We start from the raw sequence: 10,515 nt of genomic DNA, 5'->3' as shown, positions 1-10,515 counted from the left end.
CAACAAGTATTTACAATACTAATTGTATAATAATAATTTATAAATTCATTCTTCCACAAAATATATAATAATAATACAAATTTACAAAGTAATTATTTAAAGCTACAAGGAAATAAAAAAAAATTACCAGATTTATTGTTGAAGAATAATAGAAGATTGAAGATGATGAAACTCAGGAGTCAAGAGTGAGTGAAAACTAGGAGTGAGCTTAATTTCTTTAGTCTTCAATTACTCTTGTGTGTTTTGAGTTCTGGAACAAATGAACAAAGACCATGGACTGATGGACAGACTTATGTTGATAGAGTGGAGCCGTGGAGCAGGTGGAGGCAACAAGTGTTTTTAATATTTGCAAAATAATAATAATAATATAATACAACAAAAGGAAGTGATTTCAACTTTCAAAAAAAACAAAAAGTGCTCCAAAAGCCTCCACTACTCCATATTTCCTGCAATTCTGTGGCATTTTCAAAGCTAATGACTAATGAATTAGCCAATTAGGAAGGGCCGAAGGAGGGAATATGTTTGGGGCCTTGGGGGGGGGGGGGGCCAATTGGCCAAGAAAATATATATACATACACTATAATAGTAATAAAAAAAATTTGGGGGGGGCCAGGGCCCCCCTAACTAACAACATAGGTCCGTCCCTGGCTGGCTCAGTAGTGTTTTAGTTTCCTGGTGTTGAAAATCATAGGAGTAAAAATTGTTCCCCCTCTTAACCACCACAATATCTCTGCTTACAGCAACAACTTTGGTGACAATGCCAAGCAAAGGAATATCAAACACCAGTATAGTTTCCCACATGCCAATATCATCATCCAAAGGCATTGTATTTGTGTGGATATTAACCAAGACACTCACAACCACTTTATTGTAAGGCAATGGGATATAAACCTTACAAAGCCTTCCATCAAATGTTCCCAGTAAGCAGTCAGCGAATTCAGAATCATTCTTCAGTATTTGTGACCTATCCTTTGTTAGATCAAAAGAAAGAATGCGACTAAACCCCTTAGGCCAGTAAACAACACTATTGACATGAACACCAGACCCCAGAAAAAATATTGGAACTCCAAAACAAATCTCCCCAGAAACATTCCATGAGTTATTTTTTGAGGTGTATATTTCAAATTCAATTGCATCATCAAAATCAGTAGATTGGAAGACACAAATCAGTTTGTACTCAGGTTAAAAGTCGAGCAGCGACGGTTCAAATATCAGCACAACTTTTGGGTCATATCCATGACAAGCAGTAGGTTTTGGAAGTTTTTTCCATTGTTTTGTAACTGGATTGCACAAATAGTAGTACCTGTCTCCATTTCGTCCTTGGCAACACAACACTCCATTTGATGAGGCCTTAATGACAACACGCTCTGGCAGAAAACTCAAAGATGGATCTGGTACACCACAAGATTCTGGATTAATTGGGATGAAGACAGGAGCATTTTCAGAAGTCTGACAAAAAAGGCCTGATATGCTACGGCAACAAAGTGATTGATTATGGTGGAAGGATGGTGTTGAAATATGGAGCTTCCAGGCACGACAAACAGCCAGGAATCTGAACAGTGATTTAGCAGGAAGGAATGGAAGGGCATGTTCTTTAATGATATCCTTAAGGTCTCGTGGCCTTTTTCCGAGAACCATTGTTGCAACCTTTAGTATCTCTAGAGATTGATGGGCTGCAATAAACATGTCAAAGCAACCATATTACTAACAAATCCCATGAACTATAGTATTGTCCTCTCATTCACCAATCACTATTCCTAACTACAAAGGAAAATCATTACATAGTAACAGCATCATTAAAATTGACAAAGATTTTAAGTGTTAGAAAGAATGTTTCAATGATAACAGAGGCATTTCAGAGAAGTCTAGTATCATAGATTTATTACGACCAATTGAAAATGTACTAAATAGGAAATGTGCAAAGGAAATCACACCATGTGAAACCATTGTTGAAGCTAGGATTCACATTACCATAAAAATTGTAGACCTATAAGAAGCAAATACAGAAGAAAATTGGATTAAACTAATCTCTAAGCTTTGAGATTATCTATACAGTACCATTCTTTCACTATCCCTATTCATTTGTTTCATGTGAAAAAGGCCCATTCAGATTAAAGAACTTCTTGACCTGAATAGATCACTAGGAAGTAGGGACATGACAACCAATATATATAATTATACACCCATTCAAATGTTCAGCAACACCATTCTTGAGTTACTAGCATAGAAACACCAAAACTTGCAGAGAATGAGAAAACATAAAAAAGAATGGTTTATAGCGAAACACAGGGATTTTGGATATGATTTCAATACACAAACCGGGCGTAGTAACTTACAAATTAAAATACAAACCAAGAAATGAAGAGAGATTAATTAAAATCAAATTTCAAAACCTTATTCCCCAATTCAAATCAAAGCAAAAATGCATATAATACAGTTAAACACAAACATGAATAAAAGAATTCAAGGATCGCAGGTAGTGATCAAGGAGCGATAATCAAGATTAAAGTAGCAGTTCTTGGAAAGGACGTACCTATGAAGCAATAGTTGATGGAGAGCTAAACAGCTTAAAGAAAATGGAGGGGCAAGGGATATATCTGAACAGCTGCACCGAACTCTATTGAGAAGCGCTGAAGAAGAAGACTGGTGATCTCCATTTTCTTTCCCTTCATATACACATACTAAAGCTATAGGTGTGCTGGTACAATTTCCTTCCAAAAATATCTTTCAAATATTTTTTTTAGTACATCTTTCAAATATAAAATAAGAAAATTAAACTTTTGATTACTAAGTTACGAGGTAATTATAAAATTAACTTATACTTATTAATCGTGATTACTTTTTTTTTCTTAAGTTATAAGTGAAGTTTCAATTTCCGTCATTTTTTTAAGTGAGCATTAGGGAATTGTTTAATCTTTGGACATTCTTGTTAAATTACAGTCACTTTTTTATTGTCGACATCAGTGCTTTATCAGTCAGGAACCCTAATTTAACATTCAGTTTCAAGTAAAAAAAATAATAAAATCAAAATTACAAGAAAGCAATTCGCAATTACTAGTCGATGATAGAGTCTAAGCAATTCTTGAAGTTTTTCAATGACTATAGTTGGCAATTACTTGCTTTGAAGCAAATTCTACTATATAAGTAAATTGCTTAGTGTAGTTCAGTACAGTTATTAAAATGCTTAGTATTTTGGCTATTTTCATTAATTTCATTTTATTTAGTGCATAGTATCTGTGTGGACGAAAGATATCACAAGCAAAATCCCAAATGGATATCACACCACAAGCAACACTCACACGGCCAGACAGGGAATTTTATTTTTTATAAAATTGAAAGCTCCCAAATTAAGGTAAAAGGTTGAGAAGTGCGTTAGGTGTGTTTAGACAAAAATACCTCAACTTCTCTGACAAATAAACGGATCCCTAATAAACGGATCCCTAATGCCCAGTTAAAAGAAATGATGAAAATTGTAACGTCAATTATAATTTACAGACAAAAAGTGAGCATGATGAACAAATATAAGTAAATCTTACAATTACACTATAACTCAGGAAAAAAAATATAATTTTCAGTATAAAAATACCAATAAAATTGCTATATGCACTAACACATTCCTATTTATTCTTCTTATACCATTTTTTTTTTAAACGTGGATTTTTTTTTTCATTTTGTACAAATAAAATTAATATAAAAATTATATCATTAAAAAGTCTAATTGAGATCTTTTAAATGACACACACATTGATACACCCATGGTGTTGCTGCAGTTATTGTTATTATTATTATTATTACTAGTATTATACCCGTGCGTTGCACGGACTAAATATTAGAAATATTGTTGTTGTGTTATAGTGAGATAAGTATATTATTATAATTATTTTAAGTTCTTTATGATAGACCTAATTTAAATATAATAAATATATACATGAATTTAAAATTAAATTAAAAACCAAAACTTATTATTATTAATTAATAAAATGTAAATTGAACATTACACATTATTAAAAATTTCATGGTAAACAATGTTAGTACCTGAAGTACTAATGGTATTTGAGTCACTGCATATTAATATTTTCAATCCAATTGGATTGCTAACGTTAGAAGCATCAACGTACAATTGACCCTAATATGCTACCCACGTGAATATTAGACAATTTAATAATATTACTATTAATTCAAAATTGTACAACTTAATATAAGCATAAATTCAATTCATGTATTACAAATACATTAAAATATACTCGATATAAATATTACAAAAAGCCTAAACATTAAAACTAAAATTTACAAATTGTAGTCACAAACTGCTAAAAACTTCTTTGTAAACAACATTAGTCTGGGACTCTTACCGTTGCTAACTCTAGATAGAATCACATACTATTGTCCATGTATAAAAATGTTTTTTTTTTCTTTCAAAAAACTGAGATTTCTCAACTCCATTACAATGACTTTAGTTTATTGTATAAAATTTGATTAGCGGACAATATAACTTAATTTTCTACAGAAGTCAAAGTAAATATGTCAATTAATTTATTGTAGTAAGGTAAAAAATAATTACTTGAAATATTAACTCAAAAAAATTATTCAAATAATATTAAGTAGTCGAATAATGTTATATAAAATTTATTATAATTATAATTATAATTATAATTATTATAATAATAACAACAACAACAATAATAATGTACAGTTTTAGCCCAATCTTTATAAGTAGACCAATATCCACATACAACCCAAGTATAGATAAACACCAACCCGTTTCAACCCACACCATTTCCACTATTTCATTCTGTCTTCGTCCTCTCTCTTCTATCTCTTCACCTCCGTCTTCTTCCTCTCCATCCGCTACGGGGGAAAACACATCAAAAATACAAAATCAGAATAATCTCCTCATAATATAATAAGATTAATTTTACGTTGAATAATAATAATAATAATAATAAATAAATAAATAAATAAATGTAAAAGCAAAATGTTCTAGAATATCCTACTATGTCGTCCAAACCCATTTCCTATTTCCACATTTCCCGTTCTAGCTCGTCTTTCTCTTGCATAAACGCTCTCCGTCTCCCTTTTTCTCTCGAACAATCTCGCCCTCTCTTCATTCGCTCAGCTTGATTCTTCATTAGGTCTCTCATCGGAAAAATTGAAATTACAGTAACATCCTAGGTTCTCTACACTCGCAGCAGGTGATTAGTTCTTCTTACTTTTTTTTTTTTTTTTTGTTTTGGGTTTGTAATCGGTTTAATTTAACCTAAAAATCTTCGATTCTCTGCTATAATTTGTTAAATTTAACAAATAAGGCTTTAGAATTTACTGATATGTTGATATATTTCTGAGCTGAAATGACAAAATTTTGTATCTATAGTTATCATCAAATATGGGAAATGCATGTGGTGTTGAGTGTGTTCGATCTATGATTTTACGTTATTTGTTTACCTCTACAGTTAGCCCTAGTCCTATTAAAACTGAGTTTTACTGATTATGTGATTATACTATAATTGTGGCTTTTTATTTGCCGGTTATTCTAAAATTGTGTTCTGCATGTGGTGTTTAGTGTTGTCGATTTCTTATTCTGAAATTGTGTTCTGCATGTGGTGTTTAGTGTTGTTGATTTCTTATTTCGAGTTATTTGGTTAATGGACAGTTAGACGTAATGACCTTTAAGTAGATATTTGTACTGCATATGTGATTATACTTTTATCTATTATGCATATTAAGGTTTTAATTAATATTAATTTTCTTACCTAAATAACTTTTAACTGTGTCTTTGTAAGGGTATTTTCATTACAGCTGAAGATTATAAAGCTAAATGAGGATATCCCAAGCAAGATGAGTTTCTATTTCTTCTTTATAGTTCCCGTGCGATGCACGGGATAAATATTGTTAAATTTATTGTACAATTGTGTGAAATAATTAAGATAGAATTTAATATGTTCAGAGCATCTAACAAAAATAAACATACTAAAATACAACTTAAATTATGAATAAAATTATACTATCACTAAAGGCAAAGTATATATTGAAATCATGTATTAAATATCACAAAGATATTCCCATTAGGTATTGAGAATTTTTAAATAGAAATACCAATTTCAAAGTATATTTATAAATACCACTATGCTATGTATTAAAATAGGCTAACACATTATTATTATACCACTTTAATACATACTATAAATACTTTTATACCATTGAACTGCAGCCCAACTCTACCATAATATTATTTGAGCCCAATACAATTACCATTACACTCTGCCCATATTTTTAACCCGCCCATTAGCCCATACCCGAAAACCCAACTAATTACCCATATATTAACACTACCCAGTTTTACCCTTCCCCATTTCATCCTCTTCATTTCTATTTTTTGCGATGAAATGTAAAAACCTCCATAGTTGCTAATCTGATTCTTCATAGTTGTACTTGTAATTGTTATCGTAGCTGTGCAGAATTCTACTCCTAGCACACCATAGATGAAGATGTCAATTCGTTTTTTTTTCACTGTTTAGCACGATTTTCCGGCGTTCCTCAAATTACAACGATCGGTGTTCCCAATCCAGATAAGTATTTTCATTCTTTCTGCTCAAACCTAGATGATTCTGTAATTCTTAAATGAATTGGTTCGAATTTGTGGTATTATATATTTTGATTTCGTAATTTTTTGATGTGTTTAAGGATCGTATGCAGATTCATCTTGCATGTTGTTCTATTGTTTGATTTTGGACTTATCTATGCTATTCTGATATCACTCTGGTTTTCAAATTCTTGCTGTAAGTTCTTAATTGAATTACAATTGCTCGAAAAAGACTCCACAGTTTTCGCCAGCCTAGGCTTAGATACATATTTTCTGAATTTTTGTTATCATCCTACTGTAATTTCTCTATTTTTCGAATGTAGAAGTTAATCTATCAATTTTGTATTTTTTGCTACCACTTGCTGTAGAAGAATACAACACTTGTGATTGAAACTTGAATTACAGTTATGTTACAAAATCCCTAATTTCTTTAAAATTACCTACACATGTTATGAAATTAAACTTAGCATACCTCTATCTCATATGAATTACAGTGTTACAAAATCCCTAATTTGTTTTAACATACTGTTTATATTATGAAATTGAAATGAAATTTATTCCTGCAGTTTCAGTTCTGCCTAGATGCATTCTTTCTGTTATTACTGAAACCATAGACCCAACACTAAATCTTTGTTATAGGATCAAATACTACTCTAAATGAAAAAAAAAAAAATGCTAAAGGTTTACAATTTCATTGCATATTTGCATTTCCTATGTTATTTTAGTAGATTATTTGTTGATAATCTGATTATATTAAAAATTAGTTAATCCTAATCTAACAAAAAGTGCACTTATAACTGGGGACAAACAGTGTACCAAAAAAAACATTAGTATTAATGTAGTTTCTGTTAATCACAAAGAGGCTTGTGTGCTTCAACTTTAAATGTATGTAAGCAATTGATACTGATTTACAGCTTGATTGAAAACATCATTTCTTACTGTTGTAGTTTTGATAAACTTTACAATTACTTCTAATACACATATTATGAGCTAAATTCCATTCCATAGGCTAGTCTTCCTCCAGTAGAATGTAAACCTTGAATATGCTTCCACCACTACCCACTGCTATGTATCCTAACCTGATCCCTGCAAACAAAAACACAGACAACTACACACATAACATGTAAGAAACCAACTAAATATAAATTAGAACTATTAGAATAGCTCTTCATAAACCAATTCCAGTACATTATTGTTCAGGACTATAGTGCACAAACAATAAAACAAAAGTTCAAAATCTCAAGTTTGTCAAAAAAATTGTTCAGAATATCCATTACAGAATTCAATTCATCATCAACCCCAACCTAATCTATCTTTTCAACTTTTGACAACAGTTTCTCTAATTTTCTTCGATTCCTTGGTCGATGAGAACTCATCTAGCAAGGACCTCTTGGCAGGGCCTTCACTAACCTCATGTGGTGTGGTCATTCCAAGAGTTGCACTGGACTGTCTGCCTCATCACTTAGGAAACCCTAAATTTTCAACCATAATTGAAAAAAACCTGTCAGTTTGTTATCATCACCAAGATAATTAAAAAACCTGTCAGTTTTTTGTTCATGAAATTGTCTACTAATGTTTTTGGTATAAGCACATGTTTAACAGAGCCCTGCAAGCAGAAAACATTCTTTTAATTTTTAAAGTGCACCATACTAACTACAGAAATATTATTTCGCAGGTGAATAAGGGAGGATGAGACGTACATGTTCATCATGGAATACAAACCTTTCCTCTCCATCACTAAGTACGTACATACAACCCTTACCTTGATCGCGCTCTTATTCCAGAAGCTCTTATTCGTGAAGGTTGACAAATCACGACCAAGATCGTACATCCCCATATTGGCAGAACACTCCTTAGTATTTTTGCGATTGTATGTATTGATTGATTAAACCTGCCTTATATAGGCTTCAGATGTAGATAGCCCAAGAGTTTCAGACCTAAATGGTCTCTCCATCAGTCTTAATTATCATTACTGTAGTCTTAAATGTTGTTTTTGAGAATCGAATCGTTGGATTTATTAAACCGGCAAAACGTGTTGCTTCATTAATAATATATCGGTTACCGATATATTACCACCCAATCGACACCGAATACTAAGCTGCTAAATTAACAAACGATTATACACAATACACCACCATCAATACGGCGCCGTTTTAGCATGGGCGGGAACTTTGTCAAAAATGCATTTACTACTCTTCTTCTGGCTTTTTTATTATAGAAGATTATTATTATTATATGGTGGGATAACCACTATTCTAGGTACTTCATGGGTAGTTACAGCATGTAGTTGGATAGTTGATGGTTAATGGGGTAGTGGTAGTTTTATTATCATATATAAATATAAATAGCTATCTATGTAAATGGAAAAAAAGGAATGAAGAATACAATTAATGGTTTATGTCTGGAGACATTCTCTTCCTGGAGTTAGACTATCACTCGAAGCATAGTCATTTGGAGTTTGGCTGCCACTCGAAACATCCATGTCTTTTCTCTCACCCTTTCTAGAGTTTAGCTCTTGACTCGAAGAAGAGCAACCCATACAACCTCAGGGTTGTATCACACATTGAAAAATATATTTTTATTTTTGCAATAAATATATAAGTATATAAAGTCATTACTTTAGTGTAATGTTTATGTTCATTAAGTTTTATTTTATGAACATATAGAAAGGACATTATGAACCTACATACTCATTTTGTAACATTTTACCTGTCTTATTTATTATTTTCTTTGAGCAATGTCTTTTATTGATATTTGTGTTTATCTTGTGCAAATGTTCCTCAAGTGTTAGTAATATCCTTTTTGGGGTTTGGATTAGGATCTATCTACCTATTTTGTTGTTGTATTTTATTTCATTAACTTATGCATGGCTGTTTTTTTATTTGCGTGACCCTATGTTAGTAAATAAGTGAGACTCTATCAAAGTATAAATAAACTGTGCATTGAAGAAAAGTGATTCGCTTGAATATTACGGAGTGAATTTTTTTTTTTTAATAATACATAATAGAATTTAGAGCAGTCATGAAAATATAATTTTGAGCAAATATAATCACAAATACATATACTAACTATTGGGTCAGGGTTGGACTAGGGGCCCCCAAAATTTTGGGGCCCGTGCCATTGTCTATCTTGCACACGCCTTAAAATTCGGCTCTCAACTTATGTATTGAAGACTATATTAGTCATGATTAGCTAAATTTACTTTAAAATTTTTGAGCATAAAGCATTATGAACCTACGTACCTAGTTATTTAATTTCTTAATGAAATATATACTCTGTATTTGGGTTATCTATTATTGCAATTATGAGTTATATGGTTGAAATGTGTGCTTAGAGCTCAAATTACATACTTCCTTGCTATAAATGTATGAGTCTTGATCGTAGTTATGGTATAAGATAGAACACACACAATTGCAGACTTGCCGTTAACCATTGGCAAGATAGATAGATAATGTTGGTTTGTAGGCTTAACTAAGTACAATGTACACGTATTCATCTCATTTTATGTATCTAATTTGGTGAATAAAATTTAACTGAATTTATTTATAATTCAATTTATATATTTAATAATTATATTAAAATACTATTAAACATTTTTAAAAAATTTAAAATAATTTTAAATAAATATTAAATAGATTATATTGTTTATTTAACCCATAAATAATAAAAATATTGATTAAAATGAGACCGAAAAATGTAATTGTTCATTGTAATTATACAACTTAGCTATAAAATATAAGTATTTAAGATAATGTACTTAAACAACTTAACAACAAAATATTGTTGAATAAACTAAAAATATGTTACTCAGTATTTTCTTTGTCCTTGGCCAACTCTAAATCTAAGCAATATAAATCTCTTCATCAGTTAAAAATACCCACCGAATTAAAGATGCCACAATGAAATCTCTATCTACAATTCAAATATAAAAGAAA

At 31.1% G+C, this 10,515-nt stretch overlaps 1 pseudogene; it reads right to left on the bottom strand.

The window, feature by feature from the left end:
- Positions 1-624: 624 nt before the first annotated feature.
- LOC116020430 lies at positions 625-2,646 on the bottom strand (annotated as a pseudogene).
- Positions 2,647-10,515: the final 7,869 nt, after the last annotated feature.

The sequence above is a fragment of the Ipomoea triloba genome, chromosome 5 (genome assembly GCF_003576645.1).
Source record: "Ipomoea triloba cultivar NCNSP0323 chromosome 5, ASM357664v1".
NCBI lineage: Eukaryota > Viridiplantae > Streptophyta > Magnoliopsida > Solanales > Convolvulaceae > Ipomoea > Ipomoea triloba.
The sequence above is the reverse complement of the archived record's forward strand: the minus strand, read 5'-3'. Positions and strand labels throughout refer to the sequence as shown.